We start from the raw sequence: 27,683 nt of genomic DNA on the forward strand, positions 1-27,683 counted from the left end.
CATCAAAACATGTGACTTTAAGTTTTTCCCTATTAGTCAAGGAAATTCCTGCTGCCAATTAATTTCCATGCTTTTGAACAGCTGTCATTTGTGGTGTTTTCCCTGAAAACTGCATACATTCTTAGTAAAACCCATGAGTAGAAAAGAACTGACCAGAACATTTGCTTTTGATCTTTACTACATACGTATACTTTTTAAAACTGGCTGGCTAGTCTTAATCCTTGAGGAGGTCTGAGAAAGTCATTTAGGCTGATTTTTTATCCTGTATTTATGAAGATAATGGGAATGTAGAAACTAGGATAATTATATATATTTGGTAATGTGCATCAATATTGTTTGGGATGTCTGTATATAGGCTTTGTCTTAACAAGGGGGCTTCTTTGGTCCCTTTGAAGAGTCTGCTGGACTTAATTTAAGCAGAATTATTGGCAAAGAAAGGGTTGTTCATTAAATGTTTCTCATTTGTACCCAGTTTTGAGGGGCTGTATTTATTTGGGAGTTTTTAGCACTTTATGAGAGTTGCAGTTTTTCAGGGCATGTTTGCTAACAGTTCCAAGTTCTGACCCGAGGGAACCAAAGGCAGGGTATTTTTCATACAGAGGACCTCATTTTCTGTAGCTCCTTCCTGACAGCGGTCTGCCCAAACCAGACTTTGTCGACCTGCAGGCCATTCTGTAAAGCCTCTCTTTGCAAGTTTGCGTGCCCAAGCAGGTAGGCAGTGAGTTTGCTGCTTTTTGAGATATTTAAAGTGACTTAAACATGCTTAACTCTGTATTTTGAAAGTAAGAACCCGAAGAACCCTAAGGCCAAATAGTACTGGGCACGAATGTCAGAAAATGTGGTGGTGATAATAACTCAGCAGCAACAAGACTGCTTTTATACTTAAAAACAGAAGACCCGTACATTTAAAAATTTGTGGTTGGTTGTCAAATATCATTTTCCCCCATTTTTTTTCTTTCTTTTTAGACTGTGGAAGTAGTCTGCCCCGGTCTCGATGTTTTCCTGGGCTTAGTTACTGTTCCCCCTATTTGAGCTGCAGAGGGGGGATTGTGGTATCTTCCACTGCCAGTTGGAGGTGGGCGGGGGGGAAGCACTCTGTTTTCCCTAACTCTGCCCTAAATTGATTCCAATTGCTTGGCTTGACTCTCGCGGGATCCCGACACCTTGAGCCACATGCGACTGAGTGGGGTTTATGACTCAGCTGGCTCCCGGGGCCCGGCTGCCTTATTTATGGTCAGGGCTTTGCTTGGGGCTCTGTAAAAGCAAAGCTGGAACAAAAAATGACAGTCTTGTAGGTCAGCTCTGTACCCTAAACAGGAACAGAGAAATCCCAAGTCTAGTAGGAGTCATCCCAAAAGACCTCTGTACTGAGACCTGTCATTGTTCTGTTCGTTGTAATGCACTAGAGATCAAAGGATTTCTTGGTAGATTAAATGGTTCTTTGCCGAGTCCACATTTTATAAACATGTATGCAAGATCATAAATTCCATACCTCTGGACTTCTTTAGTGATTAGGTCCTAATCGTAATGAATACCATTTTATACCATTGTAGTAGTCTTTTTTGGTGAATGGTATTAAACATTCCCACATGAACCAAAGAGGGTAAATTGTTAGTAACCGTTTTGAAGAGTTTTTAAAATTTTTGGATGACATCCGTAAAGATTTCATTGTATTTGAAATACTACACATCATAGTTTGTATGGATAATGTTAAAACTCTCCTCTTTCTTTGGAGCCCGGTTCTGATATTTCAGTAAAGTGGGGAGAAACACACTTGTGTAATTTGAATGTATGATAATGATGGATCAATTAATCAGAGGGTAAATGACACAAAGATGACGTTCTAGAACTTGGAATGCTTTTCCAACACAGCAGTAACGCGAACATCTATCAAGACTGTGCGTCATGGTTTTCGGTCACCTTTTCTTTAAGAGGAACCATGACTTACCAACCCCCCCTTTTCTCAATCCCTGTTCCAGGGGAGAGATGCTTTCATTCTGTTCCGATTCTGAGAAAAACCCCTAGTTTGCCTTTAAGACACTACTGACTAGTTCCAGTTCATAATTGTCTCGTTTAGTGAGTGTAGGCTTTCTGTTTTTGTTTCGTTTTGCTTGTGCCTTCCATAGAGGCCGAGTCTGCTATATAAGGAGCTGTGGAGTGTACCTCTCTTGGATTGAGTAATATGGTGTCTAGCCAAAGATATGAATGCATTTGAAGTGAATCTTCAACATATAGACACACTCTCTTCATGTTGGTATAATTAGCATTCTGCCATTTTCATTGTGCTCTCGTATTTTCTCAGGTGTCTCAGCTAGGGATGGACTAGTAAGCCTCATTTCCCAGGTATTGAGAAATACATGAAAGGAGCTCATCATCATGCTTACACTCTTTGTTATAATAATAATAATGTTAATGGAATAATATCCTGGAACCAGATTTATGACAGTTGCTTAAAAATTAACACCTCAGTCTTACCTCTGTCCGTGTTTATGATAAATGCTTTGCTTTGCCATTTGTCTTTCAGCAGCTCACAATTACATGTCACGGGGCATAATTAGGTTGGCAGAACTACCTTGCTGACATCCAAATACATTCTTTTTTTTTCCTCCTCAATTTGAATTTCAAGAATCTCCTGCAGATCATTTCAGAGCGTTTTTTTGTCTAGAGCACTGAATAAAAAAAGCTCTGTTTTCTGTGACTCTGCTTCCCAGCTCTACCGTTCACAGGTAGCTTCATCCTTGGTTCCACTTGGAAAGTTGGAAAAAAAAAAAAGTGGCAGTGTGGCTGACATTAGGCGACAATTCTGCTTTGACATGTTTTTCTACTGGTTTCGTACCAGATTGTCTTGTTCATCTGTTCATTGTTTGTTTATTCATCTGTTCATCCTTTCAGTAAATTTTTATTAAGCAAATACCGTGTGCCAGGTAGGATTTAAGATGCTGAGTCTACAGGGGTGAACAAGATTGATGCGATCTCTCTCATCACAGAACTTACATTCTAGTCAGGGGAGAGAATTGTGTACCTAAAAACCAGGAACTAAGATGTATGCTATGAACAGTAAAAACCAAGTCAGTGACAGAGTGATCATTAGGGCCTGGTGGGGGCGGCAGGCAAAGGCTTCTTTAAAGAGTGGCAGGTACCACAAGACTGAAGAACAGAAAGGAGTCAGCCTTGTGAACAATCTGGGGGGGGGGGGAAGCAGCCCAGGCTGAGGGAGTTCAGGTCCAAAGGCCTCCAGGTGGGAACGACTGAGATGGGCTGGAGGAGCAGAAAGAAGGCCAGTGTGGTTGGAGGGCAATGAGCTTTTAGAGTGGCTTTTCTTAGTTCCTTTCTTACGCTCATTTTGGGTGCCAGGTGGCCTCATGGTCCCTCAGGTCTTGGGTCAGCAAGCTACCCGTGCACCAGTATGAGGAGAGCTAGGAAGAGCCACCAAGAAATGGCAGAGATTGAGAGGGGATTGATGGTTCCGGGCCGTCAGGTGTTACGGGGAGAGAGTCGCAAGAGAGGTCAAGTCTTTTCTCAGTTTTATGAGGACCAGCAGTGTCATACCGTCTTGTGATTGGCTAGTTAGAACCTGACTTGGCTTAGCAACTGCTGTCTTTGAGCAGAATTGGCCACTGCGGGGGCATCAGAGCTCCTAGCGCAAGGACCATCAACTCTCCCTTTGTGGAGCAGGGAGAAAACAGTGCCAGGGCGCCACGTTTCCCTTCCCTGCTGGCTGCTGGTGGATTCCTTCCCAGCTTTTTTGACACATGAGGTCACAGGGAGAGAGCTGGTGTTTCTATGTTTGCTCATCCCGATTTTTAAGTTTCTCAAAGACTGAACAAAAATAGGATTGATAGAGAGCAGAGAGAAATAATCATCAATTACTTAAATATCTTCAGTGTGCTTCCCAGTGGAGAAAGACTATAAAGCTCTCTATTATACATGGCTTGCTCTAAAAGATGTGATTGTGCAATAAAAGGCTTCTGGGTGCTTATACTAGTTCCTGACTCTTGCAGGCACAATTTTCTCAAGTACCTCAATTTGGGAATGAACGGTGTGCACATACATGCCCAAGAATGAACGTCACCAGCTTTCCCTCCGCCCCCTCCTCCTGGGGTTAGACAGGGTGTTGTCCTGTTTATTCTTATCTCCCAGCCAATGTGTAATAGAACAAGCAAAACATAACATGCTGGTACAAAGGGCCTGTTGTTTTCAGCCTTCTAATTGTGCTCCTTTCTGCCGGGGAAGGAAGCGGTCATAAATTTCTGTCATTATCTTAAGTAGTAAGGGTTTCACAGCTTTGGACATTTTCTGTGCTTGTTCTTTGTTAGCTTTTATGTGAATTTTTTGATTTCCCCCCGCCGCCCAAACTGAAACTGCCGTATTTTTAAACAGTCCTTTACATTTGGGGGGCTGGGACCCCATGGTTTCAATGCAGGTTGCAGCCATAGTGATTCTTGCCTTTGGGAATCTGATGTGAGCCGTAAACGAGTGTACCTTTCTCTTCACCAGGGCTGCCAGCTCTCCTGCTCTCTCTGATGGGCTGAGGATTGGGGGGAGGGTCTGTGTGTGGGTTTTGTTTCCTTGTTATTGCTCTCTGTCTCCCAAACTCTCAAATTCTCAACTTTCTTTCTGAATGATTGTTTTTAAAAATATTTTGAAGGGGCATTTCTTTCCCTTGTTTTCGAGCATAATTCTCCTCTTTTTTCAAGTAGGTGGGTGCGGATGATAGAAAGCAGTTCGTACCATCCTTCTCTTTTTCCTTCGAGATTTTCATCCTTTGTTTACTGGCACCCCTGCCACTGCTGTAGTGATGGACACGTGGGTGAGTAGTGCGGGCCACGCCAGGAGGCTGAACTCACAAGCATCCCCTTTGTCGCTTTTCTTTGTGTTCATGTCTCCATTTTGTTTTTGATCTCTCTTTTTCGTCTTGAAAAAATTATCTGACTTTGTTTCCCTCCTATCTTATAGAGAAGGTTCTCCTGTGTTCTAGTTCTTGTGTCTTTCTTTAAACGGAAATCGGTATTCCTAAGATCGGGTTCTTCTGGGACTCTGAAAGCCCTTGGCTTTAGTTTTGACAATACCAGCTTATACTGAGTGAGGCAGGTAGTGTGAAGTTGTACGTGTGCTCTCTTCTTCGTGGAGCAGACGCAGGAAGATCTGCAACGTCCCCGAGTCACGTAGAGCCAGCAAGTCAGCAAGAGAAGGACAAGGGCCTCATCCTGGGATGGCTTTCGGAATCTGGGGCTCAGACTTAAGCGAGTGCTTTCTGTAATGCTTTCTGAGCTACATATATTTGCTTCAGGGTCTGCCCATGGAAATCATAGTGTCATTGAGTCTACCTGAAGATAAGCATTCACCGTGGGCTCATTTTGAGTAGGCCACAAAATCTGGGTACCAGGCAAATTCCTGGATCACATGAGTATGCTGGGGCCAGGCTCTCTCTCTCTCTTCTGTTGGAACAACAGCAGAGTGAACTCACAGCTTTTGGCTTAGCCAGAATCTTCTTCTTGCCATCAAACAGCTGCGCTGCTTGTCAGACCCAGAAGTAGCATTTTATCATCATTACGCCACGATTCCTCACTCTCTGAAAGATTACGCTTAAGTGTTTTGTTTTCTTTGAACTGTTCTCCACACACATAGACTGACAGTCCTACCTTCACAGAACACTGCTGGGGCCATCCTTCAAGAGAAGTTGTCAGGTCTTTGAAAGGCCTTCCTGAAGCAATCATCCCTCTGCCTACATTTGTAATCTTCTCTCCATAGGCCCCTAATCTCTTCCAGCCCTTGAGCCTGAGATGGCCGGTCAGCACTACCTTTCCCTTTTTCCGTTGCAAAGAAAAACCTTTTATTTCCGCCCCCCCCAACTTATTCCTCCACAGAAGCATCATTACTGAGTAGAACATCCACTCCCTGGGTGAGAAAGAACAATGGAATTTAATGCACAAAGTTGCCTGAGTTGGAATATTCCCAGTCTTGAGGGTTCTCACTCCTCAGACCACTACACAGAGGGAACAAATGCTCCCAGCTTCTGGACTGTGCCATATATATATATATATATATATATATATATATATATATGGGCACAGAGCTGTGTACGTATTTCTTTGAAGGCTAGACTCCTTTGGGGGAAAACACCAACTCTGGAAACAGTCCTCAAGCAAGGTACAGTGTATGAATAGCTCTGCTCGGTGGGAACATTGGCTCTGTTGCATTACAGCCAGTATGCACCTGGAACCCCCCGACATCTGAGCCAAGGAGGCCTGTATGCACAAAGTGGGTAAGAAATTGCCTTGTCACTTCACCCCACCCCTGAAATGTAACTGGAAGAGGGTAACAGCTACCTTTTGTTAAGAAGTAGTGTTCACGTAAAAGGCCAAAGATGTGAGGAAGCGCTCCTTTAAAAAATGGATTACTTTTTAAGAAATTGATTATTTTGTGGGATTTGCAGGTATAATGCAAAAGTTCACCCTGACTTAACCCGAGTGGAGCTCGGAGGAGAACATGTTACATTTCTTGGTTAACTAACCATGCTATTTATAGAGGTGACTCCTCGGAAAGTCTAGACATTGTTCCGGGAAGACAGAATGCCAAATCTGCCCTTCACTTTCCCAGTTAGCTTGCTGAAAATAACCACCTCCCCTTCTCACCATAAAATGGAAATCTTAGAATTCCATTTCAGGAGAGTGTGAATGATACTTGGGCTCCCCGGCCAGGACTTGGGATGGGCAAGGAGGAGGGGGTGCTCTTGTGATCTTGGAGACCCACCGTGGGCCTTTGCTCCCTAGAGGCCAGTTTGCTGAGTTGTGGGCACTGTGGATGGCAGATCCTCATTTTTGAGTTGGTCTCCTCCAAGAAGAGACCCTGAGGGCCTACTCCGAGAGCGAACCAGCTGCAGTTTCTGGCTTTTACCACACACGCGCCATTTCTGAACATCCTATGGAAAGCTGACAGTTGGAAAGGCCTGGATGGGCAAAGCCAAGAATTCATTCGTAGATGTGTATCAGTGGGCAGGTGTGATGAATGCTGATGATTCTGTGACTGCAAGGAAATAGGAGACCTTTAGTCTGAAGTAGGGTTTTCTAAAGCAGGTTCCAGGGAAGACTAGTTTTGTGGAATGTTAATAATGTGGGAAAAGGAACTGTGGCTTAATTAATTCAGGAAATGAATGGATTAAACAGAGTTAAAATGGAGTCTCTGCTGGAGGACTTCTAAGAAAGCCTTTAATATCCTTATTATCCTGATTTAATATCCTGGTGTGTATGTGCCTGTTGAAGACAGGGCCAGAAGGTGCAGTGTTCCTCCGTATGCCGTGCCCAGGGATCCCCCTTGATACTGTGCTTTCCACGGACCATCGTGGTCTCAAAGAAACCACCTCCTCAAAACAAACCTTTGAGAAGTGATTCTGTTCCGGAATATCCTGGAATCCATTGTACAGCCAGCTGTGGGGTCCACCTTTCACTGTATCAGTGTCACTTGAAGGCCTGCCATGTGTTCAGGCCCTGGCAAGGGCCTTGCCTTTTCGCTGTGAGGAAGATGGGCCCATGGCTCAGTGCAGGACGCCCCACGCTTTTCTGATTATACATCTCTTTTTGAACAGTCACCCCCTCCATATATTTATATGTGTTTATAAGTTGTATACATTTAGTACAGTGTTAATATACTGGGTACACTACAAAATACACGCAAAAATAGAAATTTAGGAGGATGAGAAAAAAATATTTTTAAAGACTTATTCATGTTTTAGAGAGAGAGGGAGAACGCACACACGAATGGAAGGGGCAGAGGGAGAGAGAGAGAGAGAGAATCTAAAGCAGACGCTGCACTGAGCCCAGAGCCTGACTCAGGGTTTGATCCCGTGACCCCGGGCTCGATCCCATGATCCCAAGATCACAACCTGAGCCGAAATCAAGAGTCAGACGCTTAACCTACTGCGCTACCCAGGCACCTGGAGAAAAAAAAAAATTAAGAATTTCTGCCTCTTCTTGCACCCCAGTGGATGGGCTAGAACCCTGGGATCCCTTGAACCTGGGTCCCGCCAGAGACTCTGATCCAGTGGGTCAGCAGCAGGGTCTCGGCGTCCGCAGTGTTAACACATCCGTGCAGGTGCTTCTGCTGAGGTGTTACCAGTGACTCTCTGTGACTCTGCATCTCCGAACAGGTTAACTCTCTCCTGGGAGCTCTCAGACTCCGCACCCTGCCGTCTGCTCTCAGGTGAGGGTGTCAGACTGAGGAGAGAGGATGGCGGGGAAGCCCCGTGGTGATGCTCCCTGCTTGTCTGTCACCCCTAAGGAAGGTGTGTTTCCGAGGAGCCGGGCCCAGTGACAGGCCAGGATCCCAGGCAAGTCACTGGGCGTCCCTGGCCCAGTTTTCTTTGAAAAAAGTAAGGGGCTGATTTGGAATTGCCTGTAGAGTGTCTTAAAGCCTTAACATTCTTTGATTTAATTAGGTTTCAGTTTTTATGTTGAACAGGGGTGGAGGTGATTCAGTTTCATTCTGCAGTTTACATCCACGTATATTTTCTTTTTGATGTAAGAGCTAGTTAGATCGTAAGCCTGGGATTTTCTTGTACTCCTTGGGCAGTGCACCCCACCTAGGCAGCAGTGGGCGTTTAAATTTTAGGCCCGCAGCACAAGGTTCAGAAGGGGCCTCTCTTACTCCTGGTTAATTGCAAAATAAACAGATCTCAAGGGCAAGGGCCCCTTCCTTTCATAATAACCGCCTCTGCTCAGTGCCCCTTCCGTGCAAAACAGCATTTGCAAATCCCACATCAGGAGCACACTCCTTGGATGAAGGCCTTCATCTTCCAGCCCAGCCATTTACAGCCGACACCCCCTCCCCTCGCCCCCTTGGAGATGGCAGCTGACTTGTTCCCCTCACCCCCTGTTTTTAGCCTCCAGATACCTCCATTTGCAAGCTAATAAGTTGCACGTACATATGTTTGAACAGTTGTCAGGCTTGTCTGCCGCTCAAACTGTGCTTTGGTTTAAAACAAACAACAACAGAGAACCCGAAGGAGGGGATGGATGAAGACATTTTAGTTGTACCTGCAGGTGGTGTTGTTTTGACCTTGACAGTCAGTTTTAAACGACCTGTCAAGCACCTTTGTGTGCTCCTGGGCACACCCACCTGGAAGATATTATATCCCCTAAGCTTTATGTGCCCCAGCAGGCAGGCACCAGGTCCCTGGATTTTGTTTTCATCGATGGAGGGTTAATGCATGCATGGCAGGACTTTACCGAGAGGGGCCCAGCTACAAACGCTGTTCTCACTTAATTCTGATTTCTCTTCTCCCTTGGCCTACCCCTCCCCGCCCTCAAGCCCTTCCCACCCCCCATCTCCTCCAGACTCCCTCCACCCCCAATCAGCCTTCCCTGCTCTCTCACCCCTCTGTTTGGCTTCAAACCATTTCTTCCTCGCTTTGATATCTTCTTGCAGAGCTGTAAGCAATCAGGAAATTATGGGCCCCAGAGCTCAGCAGGGCACACTGCTTGGTAGGGGGCTCAGGCCCCAGACCACCGCAGAAAATTGGGCCCAGAAAGCCTGCCAGCCTCCAGGACCCTCCAGCCCAGCCCCTTGCCCATTCGTTCTGGTAACTAGTCTCCCTGGGGTAGGGGGTAGGGGCCCCTCCTCAGCCTCAGTGCTGTCTGGGGAGACACGTTTGGGAATGATTTTGGCCTCACCTATGTGGTCCATGGTCACCTCTGTTGCAGCTGTTTGAAATTTACGTTTTTCCACTTTGAGTCTCCCCTCTGCTTTCTGAGTCATACATGGTGGTGTTGGAAGTTGGGGTGTGAAGAGTGAATGGACAAACAAAAGGAGCCCGTTGGATTCAGCCTTGTGCCTGCCAGTACCAGGATAGTTTCAAGTTATTCGAGGATACAGATGATGGCTCTTTATTTTCAAGTTATTCGAGGATACGATGAGGGATTTACAGGGAAGTCTGTTCTATATTTCTAAAAGAAGAGATGACAAAGAAGGTGCCTGTTCTCGAGACCAAATATCTATCTTACCACTCTTGTAATACTTCCTTCAAGGTCTGAAAGAAATGGGCCCAGATCTAGCCACCTAACCGACATTGTTACCACCAGCTGTGTTCACAGAGGTGGCCGAGGAGTGGCAGGGGGGTGGGGGGAGGCTGTCAACCAAGATCTGACTCAGGATCCAAGAGGAGACCAGTGCCCGTCAGCCTGTCCTCCCTAGACCCCCGGAACCTTCCCAGGCTTGGCCGTGCACCACACTGTCTCCCTCCTGGGGACGTGCCCCACACACACTTCAGGCATACCGCCGCAGGGGCACCTCTGTACTGGAACCTTGTTATTTAGGATCGGCGCAAGTCCCAGTTGGGACTGAGGGGTAGAGGCGGCCGAGGAGTCTGAGTGTGGAAGTGACTGGACCGGGTCTCCGAGAATGGAAGAGAAATGGCACGCACGTCCCCTGCTCTTCCCATGGTCTGTGAGCCTTCACACAGACTCTGTTTGGTCCAAGCTGGTTGAGTTGGGTTTCTGTCATTAAAATCCAGGCTGACTAATGTACATGGACTCCTCCTTTTTTACCTGTACAAACAAAAGCAGCATTAGACCTTAGGATTGGAAAGAGGAGTCAGGGGGTGCCTGGGTGGCTCAGTCGTTATTAAGCATCTGCCTTTGGCTCTGGTCGTGATCCCAGGGTCCTGGAATCAAGCTCTGCATCCGGCTCCCTGCTCAGCGGGGGGCCTGCTTCTCTCTCTCTCCCTCCCCCTGCTTGTGTTCCCTCTCTTCTGGCTCTCTCTCTGTCAAATAAATACATAAAATCTTAAAAAAAAAAAAAAAGGAAAGAGTCAGTGGCTTTGAGCTACTTGGGATCCTTTTCCTCCCGATTCTTTAGTGGTGATACCACCTGAGCAGCTCTTTACAGCTTGCAGAGGGTCTTCATATATATTCTCCCTCATTTGAATCTCACAGACAAGCTGTCAGCCCTGCCATGGCCCAGCTGTCACAGGCTCCCCACAGCTTCCTTCAGGACCAGCCCTGCCATGGCTCTCCCCATGGCATCCCTCCTACTCAGAGAGGCGCTCTGCCTAGCCCCTGCTGCGATTTTCCATCCCCCAGGGAGGGCCAGCTCTGCTTTCTGGTCCGCCCCGTAGTTTATCTTGTGGGGCGATGAGTCTCAGCAGGTGCTGACAGCCAGGAGCAGGGCCTAGGCTTCTGTGGCTCTTGGCCTCTGAGGCGTAGGGCAAGTGGATTCTAATGATGGGTTGTTTGCTGGAGCTGAGGAGTAGAAACCTGTAGACCTGTGAGCGAACAAGCCCCAGGCAACCAAGTGCACTTAATATCCTTTCCTTTGGTTTATTTCTCCTTGGTGAGCCTTTTGAACCATTGTGCTGTTACTGCGTGCTTTTTCAGAGCCTGTATAGTCTTTCCACTCCTGGGGACGCCATGTGAGATGATGGAAAGACACAGGTTTCGGAGTGAAAAGACTAGATGTCATGTAGCTGCGCTATGGACTTGTGAAACTCAGCCCAGTTACTCATTTGTAAAAATCCCTAGACTGCTCACCTCCAAGACTCCTGTTTGCAGTAGATACGATCATGTGAAACATACCTGCTACATAGTAGGCTCTTGGCAAATATTGGTCTCTTGCTTCAGTAGGCTTAGAGGAATGTGATAGTTCTATGGATCAAAAAGCACCTAAGACTGGCTGCTTATTAGCGTGAATCACAAACTCTGCGGTCCCTACCAATCCAGAATGTCCAAGATTTTCTGAAATAATAGCTCCAGGGAGAAAATAAAAATAGGTGTGATAAGTTACCATGGTAGCATGAAAACATGAACGGTTTGTTACGAAAAGTCATTGAGTCCAGATTACTCAAACTGTACAAATGGAATTTCTCAATTCAATGAAAGAGCATTTTAGAGTAGCGCCTACATTCCTGTTAGGACTTCCTTCAAGGATGTATGAATTTTAGTAGTTTACATACTAACTTTTCTTCCCCTCTCCTCCATAAAAAGTTGACAGCAGAAAAAAAAACTACTGGACATCTTTGGTTCAGGTCAAATGCATTTCTTAGTTCCTTTTCCACATCTAAAAGGAATCCCGGTCATCTGGGGATTTGGGATACCGTGTGGACTCAGCTGGACTGTCCAAGGCCCCTGGGGCTCTGGGTCCACCAGTTGGAGAAAGCTCTGTGACCTTGATCTCTTTCCCCGTCATTTGTGGATCAGAGATGGAGCCCTGTCCACTCATGAGGGAGCTGTGTCTGGTCCGTTCTTGGTGGTATCACAGGCATTATCTGACCTGTGCTTAAGAGGACTGGGTGATGGAAGCTGCTGCTTCCAAATGGAGCCAGAGAGGCTCCGAGTTAGGAAGAAGGCCAGGAGGGAGGGGGGCGAGCAGCAGCAGGGTGGTGTGACGTCCTGCTCTGCTCTGATTTGAACGCCAGCCCTGCTCAGGCTGCCTTCCCAAGGCCCCTCTCCCTGAAACATACACAGCATTTTGTAAACAGTACCCACCTGTGTTGGTTGAGATAATCCTGTAGGCCAGAATGGGAATGGCTCAAGACACTTTTGCAGAGCAGTCAACCTTAAAGGGACTTTGAATCGTAAGTTTCTTCAGTGAAATTGTTTTCTATTTTTGTTCCTTACCTCTTTTCCCGTCTACCTTATTCTTCATTCCTTAGGTACATTTATTAGCCTTTTATATAACTTCCTGTGTCTCTTTGTGCAAATGCAATAATAAATACCCAGTAAAACTACATAGATTTTACTTCTCCTCCCTTTTCTTACACAGAAGGAGGCAGAACACACACCCTGTTTACTTTGAGCCTTTTATCACTTAACATTACATCCTGGGCTTCTTTTTACTAGTAAGTCTTAGTGAGTTCTCTCTCTCTCTCTCTTCTATTTAGTGGCATGGTGTTCTCTTCTGAGGATGTTCTCTGTTTCTTTTTCCAAAATATGGCTCTTTGAGTTTTTTCGCCCAGTATTTTCTGGGCGTTGTCAATGATGCTGCCTGGAGGACTTGGCGCGTTTTGAGGAGTCAGTAAATGCACGAAGTTCCGTTAACATACCTGCCAGGTCGTGGGAGTTAGGGAGGTGCCTGCCTCGTATTGATCCCCCACTAGTGCTGTAACTGTAGGTGGAGCCACATGACATTTCTCTTTGGGGAAATTTCAAAAGCAGTCAAATATCAGCACTTTTGTGTGGCTCACCAAACCGTGGAGGAACCTACGTGCAGAAAAGCAGGGATGGAAATGAGAGTAGTCAGTTTTCACCCCAAACCCGACATGGCATGGTGAGGCTCTTGCTCACTTAGACCCAAGTCTTGTCAAAGTCACGATGGATGATCCTTTTCTCAGTGTTTGGTAATGATGTTGTTCTTCAGATTTCTTAATTTCAGCAGTTGTGAAGTTGTATTCATCCTGTTCTCAGTAACTTCGGAAATTTAGAGAGAGCCTCTTTTTTCAAAACGAACGCACATATTTGACATTTTAAAATAGCATTAAGAAATGCCATTTATTTTTCTGGTGACAAGAACTAAATATTATTGATACAGTTTGGGCTGTTGGTTTTATTTATTTGGGTTGTGCTGCGGTGTTGAGTGAGTGGTGGTAGCTGGTGGAGGGACCCGCAGCTGGGCTTTCAGCAGCCAAGTGTTTACTCCAGAGACTTGGAAGGTGGGCAGGCAAGAGGATGGGCTGAGCCCAGGCCAAAAGGTCAGCAACCAGTCTTACAAAATAACGCTGCCATGCAGGTTTCAAATCAGAAAGTTTGAAAGAGGAAAAGGGAAAATATTCTTTAACCTCCGTAGAGAAAAAAATGAAGGGGGAGAGCTAATGCTGTCTCTTTTTTTAAATAGGAGGATGTTGAGAAGACAGAGATTTTTAATGGTTTTAATCTTCAGACTTGGGCAGAAGGCCAAGCATGATCTGAAAACAGAAAAAGTGGAATGAAATGCCAGAAAGGGAAGTGGAAAGTAGTGGGATATGGAAACAACCAAACGTGACCGAATTGCAAGGAATGGGTTGGACTGTGGCAGAGTTGCTGAAACATTTTTTTTTAAGTTCAGACGAATGTCCATATGCCACCCCCCACATAATTCTAGAGCATATCGCCCAAAACTCAATTTTAAACAGTAAGCAGAGCCTAGGCTGCTACCCCATTATGGTTTCATGTTGGCTACAATAATCTAATTTTTTTTTCGGTGACATCAATGGGAGGTAAGCAAGGGATGTGATTTATCTCAGCTTTAATAAGGCATGACGCTAAAGAACAGATTCGGAAAATGTTCTTTATCAGCATAGCAAATAATTTTTTTTAATCTCTAAAGGGTAACCATTTTAGTGGATACAAAATTAATGTAAGTTGTAGGCCTTTGCACTGTGCGCACACTCACACACACACACAAGCATTCAGCCTGTTGACCTCCCTGGTACATACTTATCAGAGATACACATACAAAATACAGTGATCCTGGTTTGGCAGGACAGTCATCGTTTAGGGGGAACAGACAAAGAGAGCTATCGCAGAAAGGCTCAGAGGCTCGGAGAGTCCATGAGGGGAGCTACTGGTCATTTGTGTCACTTCCCCTACCTGGCAGGACCCCTGACGCCTTTAAGGACGTGGTGATCTTCTTAGAAACTGAAGCAGCAGCTGGAAGGTCGTTTTTCCTGTGCTTTTAAATGGATGCCTGATTTGATGGGAAATAGACTTGTGCTTGTCTGACTCTAAGGCCAAGGGAAATGACTCTTCATAAAAAGAAAATTATAAGGAAGTTCTTTTTTACAGCTAACCCTTGCTCCTCTTGCTGCAGCAACATACCTTCTCCCATGGCCCCACTCCAGCAGCAGAATAGCTGGTCACCCCATGCTGACTAATGGAGTACCGTATTGCTTATTTGCTTTGTTGCTAAACCTTCCAGTTTTTGCTATTCCAGGCTGGATAGTCCCGACAGTTTTGAGCTCGTTTTTGTGGTTTCTGTTTGCCTTTTCTTTAATCCTCTCACTTGCCTTCTTCTGGATCACTTTCTAATGCTCTTCATTGCCCAGAAATTGAAAAGTCCAAACCAGGCGCAGGAAGTTACAAAGGTGTATGTCCTTGGTGAATAGAGGATCCATTTATGGAACACTTAATTCCAGGCCCAGCACTGGGCTGGGGACATTTCATGGGTTGTCCCAGGTAAGCCTTACAACTGCTGCAGGGTGGAGGCGAGCATTACTGGTATTTTGTAGATGAAGAAACAGAATGGAGTAGTTGTGTCTTGCTCAGTCTCCCAAGTAACACAGCTAAAACTCAACCCGGGTCTCTGACTGGGGAGCCTGCAGTCTGAACCGTGTCTCCCTGGTGCCATGATTTCATTCACCAATTCCGTGATCTTGTATTTAATAACCGTGCTGGGCAGCTGACTTGCTTTCCATTTAAGGACTATTACGGCTCCCTTTTACTACTTATTAAAACATGGTTAGTCATTCCTTACTTCAGACTGGTCTGCATGTGTTCCTGGAAATTCATTTTATTTAACGACTTTTCTAAGGTCTTTGATTCTCCTTGAATTTGAATTCAAGCCCTTCATGAAGCTGTTAACTCCTCTTAGCTTGATGCCCTGGAGGACCTAATGAGGTCTCTTACCTGGCCAGCCCCTCCTCCCCCGAGGGATCTTGGGTGTCCAGTGCCCACCCTGATGTCATCCCCCACACTTCCCTTGGTCCTTCCCTGGGTCTCCATGGCAGACGGAATGGAAGGAGGTGTAGAGTGAGCCACAATGTTGGCCGCCCAGTGGCAGTGAAGTTTTAGGTACTATTTATATGGAGAATTTCACAATAACTCCAGAACTGGGGAAATCTAACTTGGATTTTGTTTCAGGGCCAGGGTTATCGTGCACTCATGGCTCTCACCAAGAATCTGGGGCACTGCCAAGATGTCAGTTTGTGGAAGCCATGCCTTTGGAATAAAAAAATACCGTGTATGAGAAACACTCACCTGACGTTGAATTGTAACACAGCCAGCATGCTACACAGTACCAGGCATGTAGATGACACTCAGCTTATTTACTTATTATTTATAAAGTGAGGGAAAGAATGCATGTAGGAATAGCTATAGTGATGAAGGTAATTTTAATTTTGGCAAAGATAATTAGTGTGATTTCCCCAGTGTCTGGACACCAGTTTAAACAAGAGACGGTAAGGCAGGAATCACCATTCAAATTGTCCTCCAAATTACAGTTAAAGTAAAAAAGTTTTCTCATAACACATTTTTTAGGAATAACAGCAACAACAACAGCAGGGGCGCCTGTGTGGCTGAGTCTGTTGAGCGTCCGACTCTTGATTTCCGCTCAGGTCATGATCTCAAGGTCCTGAGATTGAGCCCTGGGTGGGGCTCTGGCTCATCGGGGAGTCTGCTTCTCTCCCTCTCCCCTCTGGCCTCCCTCCTGCTCGAGCTCCTGCTCTCTCTCTCTCTCTGTTTCTCTCAATGAATTAGAAAAACAAAACAAAACCAAAAACCCCAGCAAATCAATGTTCCAGAATCTCACGCCCCTAAAATGAGGATTTCAAGAGTCTTTGTTCTTTAGCTTTCCTTTCCTTCTGTCCTTTTCTGGTTCTTGCTCAAAGATGTTAGAACCGGCCAAGGATGGTCTCCTGCTAATCGCTTGCAATTATACCCATCATTACAAGTATAGTTTGGCATCTACTGCATTTAAAAACTCAGAAGTACTTCGAAACACTGCTGGGAATAGTAGCTAACTTTCAGGTGGAACCAGAAAATAAATAATTTCTGCCTCTACGATTATGGTTCTCCAGCCGTTTGTCAAATTCAGCTCAAAACAGGATCTTGAGTACAGAATATTTGTTCTGGTTGCTGCGTAGCTCCCTGAATCTGTAAACCACGGGAGTGTTATCGAGAGCGTTTGCAGGAGGGTGGGACGGGGAGCTTCAGGGCCCCAGCAAGAAAATGCTTCATTATTTACAGAGCAAGGCGGTGAACCCCAGAGACTTGAGTTCCCTGTCTCCTTGAGGGAATCAGTGATGTATTCCTTTACCTTGATGGAGGAAAAGAATTAAATAGAGAAACAACCATTCTTTTACATTTCTTTTTCCTCTTTCGATTTTGCTCTTGAGTTTTTGTAACATACCCTTCTCAAGTCTTGAAAATACAACTGCTTCCCATTTGGTAAGCTCTTTTTTTCCCCCTTTCCATTTGGCAACAGCATTTTCCTGTGTTTTCAATGGCACCAAAATTAACATGGCTGTTTTTATTTAACAGGAACAACTTCAAGTTTTATATTACACGCCCAGCCAAGGAATCTTTGATTTTGTCCTGGCATTTCCCAAGATGTTAGCATGGCTTTGAAAACAGGACTGCTTCACTGCTGTTGCAAAGACAGCAGGGGCAGCAGGGCAGACTGGGGAGGCAGGAGTGAGAGGGAGAAGGGAGGAGATGAGGGGAACTTTGCCTCCCCCAAGTTGCTATTTTTAAAGTTTGCTTGCCTACTGAATAGCTCAATTTACAAATCCTACTGGATATCGTTTTGACCTTCCCCGGTTTTCTTTCCTGTTGAAAGCGTGATGGATGCGTTGGTGGGACACAAACCATTTGTTCTGTAGATTTTGCCATGTGCACTCTCCCTTATGAGCACCAGACCCTCCACTCCCCTCGATATGGGATACCCACATGGTCAAAGGCATCCTGCTTGCGGGAGGTATCCAAGCCCAGAATTTCTTAGGAGGTGGGATCTCAAACCCCAATTAGAAACACTCCAGGAAACACACATCTTTATTTGTTAAACAAATAGTCTTATGTGAGCCTTGGCAAAGGCACTCACTTATTTTAAATAAGCGAAGTAAACATTACCCGTGCAGGGAGCTCCTCCTTATGTAGACTGTAACTTTGAAGCCCAGTTTTAAGGTTTTACGTTGGAACATGCACTGTTCTTTTTTCCTTGGCTTGGGTTCTAGAGAATGTTGTTTCCTCATTTAGTAATTGCAGAGTTAATGGGGTTCTTTGCGATGCTACTGTAGAAGAGAGACTGTTTTATTCGATTCTGGGACTGTAATTAAAGTGGCGCCCATCGGCGTGCTTAGAGTTAAGGTTGCTTCAGCTTTTCCAGTATAAACGCATATTTCAGGGGTTTATAACCAGCTATAAAAACCTGCTTCTAGCTACAGACCTGGCATATTCAGTGTCAGCCTAGGAATAACCTTTACTTTAAAAAAAAATCTTTTAAAAAGGATAATTAAAAATCCAGTTTAGCTGCTTGTAACTGTTACGTTACAAGGATACAAGGAAATAAAAATAGCTTTTTTTTTCCCCCAGCAAAAATATGTGACCCATTTTTTTAAATGTGGGCAGGGTTCTTAGATATTTGTTATGCCTTCAAAGGAAAATACAGCAAAATCTCTGTGAAAGATATTTTAAAAGGATATTGTTTCAGTGTTCCTCATGGCGACAGGCAGGGCACTGGTAAATGCCCGCTTGTTCTTCCAAGACGTGAGCCTCCCATAGGAGCACTGGCAAAGCTCTTTTGTCACTGGGCTTCAAGTCATTGTAACACAACTCCTGTCCAAGGAGTGCACAGCAGCCTCTTCCTGGCAGATGGAAATACGGCCAGCCCTTCCGGTTATGAGGCCATGGCTGCTCACTTATCCCACCCAGCGCTAGCCTTCTGGGCCGTGCACGTTGGGACATAGTGGGCAGCCCAGGGACAAAGCCATGGTAGAGACCCACTTGGGAGCCTGAGAACCTTCTCCCAGCCCTTGCTCCGTGTCTCACGAGGGTGGGGAAGGAGAAGAAGGAGTTTGCCTCTCTGGGAGTCTATCTTCAGCCCAGTGGCAGTGGCTGCAGCAAGGAGCTTTAGGTGGGGCCGTTTTTATACCTGCTGAGAGATGGGTGTGACACTGGTTGCACACGTGATTCAGAAGTTCTCCAAATAAAACCTTCTTTAAGGCTTCAGGTAAAGCAGGTTTACCTTCAGCTATTCCTTCTTTAGCAGCTGGGGTTTTGATTTGTGCTGGGTGGTGATACTGATGGTAGTGGTGGTTGTGATGGGAGAAGGAGAAAAGGTATTATTGGTCCTGGTGATGGTGTTGATGATGTCCTGGTCCAGGTGGTGGTGGACACAGTGGTAGTCATGGCAGCACCAACAGTGCAAGGGGGGGAAGTAACATGGTGCTGGGTGGTGATGGTGGTGATGGCAGCACTGGGGGGTTACAAACTTCTGCCTGCCCAAGCTCTTTGCAAAAGCCATTCCTCATCTTTGCAGAAGCAGTGGCTTAGGGATTCTGCTTATTGTGCCTTCCCTACACACAGTATGCCCAGTGGAGCTAACAATTGGCTTTTGATACATCTTGCCTTCCACTGACGAGTTTGGTTTGCAGGAGAGGTGGGTACATGCCCTTTTTATGAGGCAGGTCTCCATTGGAGAGCCAGAGAACAACCTATCTTCTTTTCTATGGCTCCCAGTTTAGGACTAAGGAATATGGTGGTTGACCTGAAGCTCTAGAACCCTAGAGCCATTAGTAGAGAAATAGTGGGACATATCTAATATTTTTACCAAAATTGAATTGCTGGTATGGCCCAGGAACTGTGCCCTGTGCTTTACATACATGATGTCTATTAATCCTTTCAGCTCTGGAAGGCAGGTTTTTATTATCTTTGTTTTGCAATTTAGGAAAGTGAGGCTTGCCTCATAGGTAGCAAAACTAGTGTTTGAAAATTGCAGTCTTTATGACCTCAAATGCTTTTTACTTCTTCCTCCACTGTGGCCGCCAGATAGCTTTTCAGTCCTCCTAGAACATTCCTGGAATGTTTCTTGTCTTTACTTAGGTAAGGGTATGGGAAGAAATTCATAAGAGAAAATTCTATATTTGGTTTTCTGCTCTAACTTAGCACGAGTGCAGAGAATGTCTTTCCTCCCTACATAATTCCTTACACTCATAGTGTACTCGGATGACCCTATTAAAATTCATATGGGAACTGTTTGGAGGCTCTTCCCGCATGTTTTCAAGGCTGGAACTGTGGAGTGATCTTTTCCTGACCTGGCTGGTCTTTGGCCAAATAGGACATTGAGCAAGCCAGAAACCAGGCCCCAACAGAAAAAAGCAAATAGAGATAAATATTTATCCTCATCCCAGTGGGATCCCTACGTTTTCAGGATCAAAGGCCTACTTTGTGTGTGTCTGTTCGTAAGCCTTGGATAAGTATACAGAAGCAGGCGACCTGTAGTATAGCGAAGACTCTGTGGTACCCAGGCTCTTTAACCCTCAAACAAATTCCCTGGTGATGTTTAAAAAAAAAAAAAAGCAAAACAAAAAACCCAGAATCCCATTTATAAAAATACAAATTGCATTCCCTAGACACAGAATAAGAAAAAGGAGAAACAGAGTGGGAACCAAAAGAGAAAAAAGAAGAGGAGAAGAAATGGAAAAGAACAGAGACAGAAAGCAGGCAAAAAAGGGATAGAGAGCCGTGGTTTGGGGATTGATGCTGGGGAATCATTTATAGGAAGCATGGAAGCAGATGATAGATGTTGTATTCCTCTTATTGTGTGTGTCGTCTTCTCAACTTTCTTGATAGTGTCCTTTGAAGCATAAAATTTAGTTTTGATGAAGCCCAGTTTATCAGTTTCTTCTTTGGTTGCTTGTGCTTTTGGTGTTGTATTTGAAAAGCCATTGCCTAATCCAAGGTCATGAAGATGGTCACTTACGTTTTCTAATAGTTTTACGGCTTTAGCTCTAACATTTAGGTCTTTATCCATTTTGAGTTGAGTTTTGTGTGTAGCATGAGAACGTCATCCTTTGCACATAGGTACCTATTTGCCCCAGATGTGTATTCGTTACTTCAGCAAACATGTATGATATACATATTGTGTGCCAGGCGTTGTGATAGGCACCAGGGATAAAACTGTCAACAAACTAGTCATCGGTTTCAGAGTGTTTGGGAACCTGGGGACAAAAAAAGCAACTTAAGAAATTTGGGGGTAAGATAGACTTTCAGAGGATTTAGACTCTCGAGCAGCATTTGTTTTTGTTTTAGTTTGTTTTCCCCAAGGAAAACAGGGAAAGGAGGAAACGTGCGTGAGGATTACCTAGCATGCTTGTTAAGAGAGCAAACAGTGATTTTCCACGTATGTGATTCTTATGTAACTAAGTATAAGATACACCGCTTTATATTGAAAGCCAGGTAGGCCTAGTTATTATTTCCTCTTAGATTATTATCTAATATCGGAACAACACTGATTTATATTTTTTAACATTAAAAAAATCAAACCTTTTCTGTGGCCTGATTTCGAAATCCAAAGAAGTGAGGCCATTGTCTAACCACATACCCGAATGCAGTTGTGGAAGTCATTCTTCTAAAAGCCTACTGATGAAGAAAAGTTTTAGATGGGAAACATGATATATGTCTGGAAAGGGACGTTAGAAACTGTTCCCCATTCCTAAATTGGATGCACTTCACAAAATAGGCCATGCCCATGATGCCAGGGCATTGGGCAGAGTTTCCCTGAGCAGCTGGCTGCAGCTGCTCTTTCAACCAAAATTCTTCTTTCTTTCACAGAAACACCCACAAAATGTGTGAGTACCCCCAACTCTCCCTGGCCACTTGGCAGGTGCCAGCTGGCTCTAGGTAGAATCCGTTATTCCCTTGAGCCTAGATTTCCTTTGCTGTTCATTCCCTGAATAGAGAGGGAACGAAATGCCTTGACTCTAGCTCTCTCTTGGCATTTAAGGCACTTGGTGGGTTGGATATCAGCTGACATTATGACTGCAGGTGGCACAGGGGAGCTCTGTAAAGGAGAAACACGATGATACCTTCACATGCATGTCTGTCTGCTTTGCCTGTCCAATCCACAGGTTCATGTGTGTGAAAAAACAGCAGTAGCAGAGTGACTACATGAACTACATCTGATGTTTGACTTTTAGAATGGGAAATGAGCTGCTTTCAACACGTGAATTAACTGGATATGTTTCTTTCCTTTTTTTTTTAAGATTTTATTTATTTATTTATTTATTTATTTATTTATTTATTTATTTGATAGAGAGACAGCCAGTGAGAGAGGGAACACAAGCAGGGGGAGTGGGAGAGGAAGAAGCAGGCTCCCAGCAGAGGAGCCTGATGTGGGGCTCGATCCCAGGACCCCGGGATCACGCCCTGAGCCGAAGGCAGATGCTTAACGACTGAGCCACTCAGGCGCCCCTGGACATAAGTTTCTATATATTCGAAGGGACTATAGGGGAAAAGGTGAAGATCATTAAGAATATTGTGTGAAGTTCTAGAAGAAAACGTGAGTGAATTCCTTTTTTAGCCTCAAACTGAAGAAAACTTCTGGATTCAGAATCCAGGACCAATAAAATGAAAGATTGATAAATGAGAGCACATGAAAACAAAATACTTTTTGCATGTAAAAAAAAATAAGCAAAGCAAATGACTCATTGGGAAAAAATATCTGCACTTTATGCCATAGACAAATAAATAATGAGCTTCTAAAAATGAAAGAGGAAAAAAACCCCCAATTAACCATATAGAAAAATGAGCTACAGATATAAACAGGTCACAGAAAAGAAATGCAAATATCTCTTAAACCTATGAGAAGATGCTCAATTTTGCTCATCATAGAAGAAATGCAAATTAAAACCACTATCATTTCTTACCTATCAGAATGGCAAAGATCCAAGAGTCTGACAGCGTCCTTTGTTGGTGGAGCTGCAGGGTAACAGGCAATTTACATTGCTGGTAGAAATGCAGAACAGTTTAACCTCCATGAAGGGGAATTTACATATGTAACAGAATTAGCTAGTTCTTTTATTCAACAGTCCAGCTTCTAAGATATTATCCTAAAGAAACATCGGCAAAAACAGGAAAATACTCACGTATAGGGTTATTTGTTGGCACAGCAAGAGACTGGAAGTAGCCCAAATGCCCATCAATTTGGGCCGATTTAGAGACACTATGGTACATTCACATAACGGAGCACTACGTAGCTATCAAAAGAAACGCAGACTGTCTCTAAGGCTGTGTATTATTTAGGAGGTATTGTTACATGAAAAGAGCAAGGTGGAGAAAGTGTGTGTAGTATGAATTGTTAAATTGATACTAAACATCAAGTCCTTTGGTATTTAACAAAAACAGTGGAAATATAAATGATAAAACTTTTTAAGATGATTACCTATAGTGGAAGGGAATAGGATGACAGAGACAGAGATAGGAGCTACGCTTCTTTTAACTACACCTAGTGTTGTAGATTTGGCTTTGGAACCAAGACAATATTGTACGTAATTATAAACCTAAGTATTTTTTAAGCAGTCCCTAAAAATTAAAAGCAAAACAAAACAAATGAACTTAACTGTGTTTCAGATTGGCAGCATAGCTATACAGAGTAACTATTCCAAGTCCTTTAAAGTACAGTAATTTGATTGCATACTTCTAGTGGAATTACTACGGTCTGTCATATCATGAGTGGTATCGGTGATGTTATTAATATGAGGTTGTTGTGTATTTTAAGATAAAGCAAATGAGTAATTATGTTGGGGTTTTGGGGGACCGAGATTTAAGCCATGGGAGAAAAAGGATCCAGATGTAAAACTGATGAAGTAAAAGCTCTGTAGTCATGAATCTGACATCGCTGTAGTTCATCCTGAGGAAAATATCTCCTATGTGTGTCAGCGGAAAGGCTGAGGGATGGTGTAGCAATGAGCATCTCTAGCACACAGTTTGTGGTTTCTAAATACCATTTCTGACTAAAAGGAACTAGGACTCCTCGAAGAAATGATCGTTTCCAAATTTGGGGCAGGAAATGTACCACTTGTGCCTGGAGGGGTTTTTTTGGTCATACCAGAAAACAAACTTTCAAAGACTGTTGGAGCCACAACCAAAGGACTCGAGAAGCAAACCCACTGGGGCAGTTTGAGCGTCAGTAGGATAGAGAGTGCAGTAGTTTAAGATACATCAAACATGTTTAATCCATGAGTTAATGATAATAAAAATAAACTCACGTAATTGCTCACCTTCTAATGGTGCCAGAGAATGAATTCATTATTTTAAAAACAGGTAAATAGAAAGAATCAAGGATTTATCCTGTCTTTCCCACGTTTGCTATATCGCAGCATAATCAAATTGTTAAGAAGGGGAGTTTCTCTTTATAGAGGAATTCCAGCTAATAAATTAAGAAGTGATGATAGAATGGAGTATTAGCATTTTGCAACCCCTTGTTAATTAATGGATCTAGGCAATGATCATTTGTGCCTACCAAGGGTGGGAGGTGGGGTACACAGCTCATCTTTGTTGAAAATTTCTTGCCCAACTAAAACCAAACAACCTGAATCTGATCAAGCCACTAGGTCTGATTATCGATTTACAGAAAATACAGAGGACAGAGAAACAAAATAAATGACTCTCCAGGCATTATAATGAGCAAAATCTAGGCAATCTTATAGACCAAAAACCTGTTTTTTTCATATAAATTGCAGCAGGGAAGAGGAGCGTTGGAATCAAAAAGAAACTTAGAAAAATACCAGCCAGTTCTAATTATGGGCCTTATTTGGATTTCAGTGTGGATAAAACAACTATAAGCATTTATGAGATAATCAAGGAAATTTTAACACTAAATAGTTGATGATACTGAGGAATTATTACAGTATTTAAGGTATAATAATAGTATTGTGGTTTTGTTTAAAAAAGAGTCCCTTTAGAGCTAAAATGCAATATTAATTTGAGGGATACAAGATGTATATCATGAAACATAACATGATGTAATGAATGGTATAAGAAAACATATATTGAATTATTTTTGTCTGTTTACTTGATTCTTTCCTCACTAGTCTGTAAGTCTCTGGGCAATGACCCTTTATTTTCATTTCTCTATCCTCAGTGCCTACCGCCATGCCTTGCCATGGTAGAGCCTCAGTAGCTCTTTGTTGAATGAATATTGAATCACATTTAAGGATTGAAGGGTATGATATTGGCATGTATTACAAGTATAAGGAGAACTATAGGTAGTGAGAGAAGAGATCTTTGACATATACAATTATCAAAGAATGCTTCATGGAAGAGGAAGGATAGGCAATGTTTTAAGGACGGTAGGAAGAGTGTCCTAGGATGACAGGAAGTCCCCAGGATGATAGGGCAGCACTGATAATGGTGTATTCAGGGAATGGGGTAGGTGTGGGGAGGAGGGAAGTTGAGGTAGGCCCAGCTGAACCAGAAAGTTGTTGAGGTAGTTTGAATGTTAGAATGGGAGTTTTATACTTGTTTTGATGGACAGTGAGGAGCCATTATAGATTCTTAAAAAGGGAAGAGGCATGAGAAGGGATATGGATTCTATAAGAAGATCCACAAATATATGGTCACTTCATTTTTGGCAGGGATGCCAGGTTAGTTCATGGGGGGAAAGGACAGTCTTTTCTTTTCTTTTTTTTTTTTTTTTAAAGATTTTATTTATTTATTTGACAGAGGTAGAGACAGCTAGCGAGAGAGGGAACACAAGCAGGGGGAGTGGGAGAGGAAGAAGCAGGCTCATAGCGGAGGAGCCTGATGTGGGGCTCGATCCCATAACGCCGGGATCACGCCCTGAGCCGAAGGCAGACGCTTAACCGCTGTGCCACCCAGGCGCCCCAAAGGACAGTCTTTTCAACAACTGGTTCTGGAACAACTAGATAGCCTTTTTAAAACAATTAATTTGGGGGGTACCTGGCTGGCTTAGTTGGTTAAGCGTCTGCGTTCGGCTCAGGTCATGATCTCAGGGATCGAGTTCCGCATCGGGCTCCCTGCTCAGCAGGGAGCCTGCTTCTCCTTCTCCCTCTGCTGCTCCCCCTGCTTGTGCTCTCTCTCAAATAAATAAATAAAATCTTTAAAATTAAAAAAAATAAAAAATTAATTTTTAGTAGAAAATTTGGACTTTTTATTAAAATGTTTTTTTAATTGAGACAAGTTCACATATAACATTATGTTAGTTTCAGCTCTACAACATAATGATTTGATATTTGTATATATTGCAAAATGGTCACCGCAATAAGTCTCCTTAACATCTATCACCATACATAGTTAACAAAAGTTTTTTCCTTATGATGAGAACTTTTAAGATCTACTCTCTTAGCAATTTTCCAATGTATAATATACAGTATTATATATTACCTATAGTCACATTACAATTCCAGGACTTCCTTTTTTGGTATATTATAATTTTTTTAATATTCATATATTATTTTTTACTGTTTTATAGCTGGAAGTTTGTACTTTTTAATCCCCTTCACCTATTTTCCTCACCAGCTCCTAGATTGCTATATTAAAAAATGAAGTGACCCTAACCTCATGCAATACACAAAAGTTTACTTTAAACATATCATAAACTTAAATTAAAGGTAACATAAAACTTCTACCAAAAAAACAAAAGAAAATCTTCATGACCTTTGGATAGGAAAAGATTTCCTAGGGTACAAAATTTATGACCCATAAAAGAAAACATTGATAAATAAGAATTCATCAAAATTAAAAATCTTTCCAGGGCGACTGGGTGGCTCAGTCAGTTAAGGATCTGACTTTGGCTCAGGTCATGATCTCAGGGTCCTGGGATCAGGCCCCCTGTCGGGCTCCCTGTTCAGTAGGGAGTCTGCTTGTCTCTCTCCCTCTGCCGCTCCCCTTGTTGTGCTCTCTCCCTCTCAAATAAATAAATAAAATCTTAAAAAAAAATGAAAAGTCTTTCCTATTTGAAAAACATAGTGAAGAAAATTAAAAAGGCAAGTCAACACACTGGGAAAAAATAGTCACTATATATATCTGACAAAGGACTTTTATTCATAATAAATAATTCTTATAACTCAATAAGAAGACAGTCCAATAAATAATCAACAAAGATTTTTTTAATGTTTTTTTATTATATTATGTTAGTCACCGTACAGTACATCCCCGGTTTCCGATGTAAAGTTTGATGATTCATTAGTTGCGTATAACACCCAGTACACCATGCAATACGTGCCCTCCTTACTACCCATCACCGGCCTATCCCATTCCCCCACCCCCTCCCCTCTGAAGCCCTCAGTTTGTTTCTCAGAGTCCATAGTCTCTCAGGCTTCATTCCCCCTTCTGATTCCTCCCCTTTCTTTATCCCTTTCTTCCCCTACCGATCTTCCTAGTTCTTATGTTCCATAGATGAGAGAAATCATATGATAGTTGTCCTTCTCTGCTTGACTTATTTCACTTAGCATTATCTCCTCCAGTGCCGTCCATGTTGCAGCAAATGTTGAGAACTCGTTCTTTCTGATAGCTGAGTAATATTCCATTGTATATATGGACCACAACTTCTTAATCCAGTCATCTGTTGAAGGGCATCTCGGCTCCTTTCACGATTTAGCTATTGTGGACAATGCTGCTATGAACATTGGGGTGCATATGGCCCTTCTCTTCACTACAACAAAGATTTTTTAAAACAGATACTTTGGAAAAGTAGATATGCAGATTGCTGAAAAATAATTGAAAAAGGGTCAACATCATTGGTTGTTAGGGCAATGCAAATTGACCCTCAGTGACACTTCAGTTGACCTCTACACATTAGAATGGATACAGTTAAAAAGACTGACTGACGCTATCAAGTTTGGCAAGTAGATGGAGCAACTGAAACACTCATACATTGCTTGTGGGGATACAAAATTGTACAGTAACTCTGGAAAACAGTTTGACAGTTTATAAGTCAAATATACATTTCCCAAATGACTCAACCATTCCACTCCTAGTTAG

At 43.4% G+C, this 27,683-nt stretch overlaps 1 protein-coding gene across 19 annotated transcripts in view; it reads left to right on the forward strand.

Moving 5' to 3' along the window:
• The window catches only part of AOPEP (aminopeptidase O (putative)), a 323,900-nt gene that overhangs the window by 72,203 nt on the left and 224,014 nt on the right, over window positions 1–27,683 (forward strand). The gene's annotated exons all lie outside the window — the stretch shown is intronic.

Source organism: Ursus americanus, chromosome 34 (genome assembly GCF_024610735.1).
Source record: "Ursus americanus isolate L20-20 chromosome 34, mUrsAme1.1.p, whole genome shotgun sequence".
Classification (NCBI taxonomy): Eukaryota; Metazoa; Chordata; class Mammalia; order Carnivora; family Ursidae; genus Ursus; species Ursus americanus.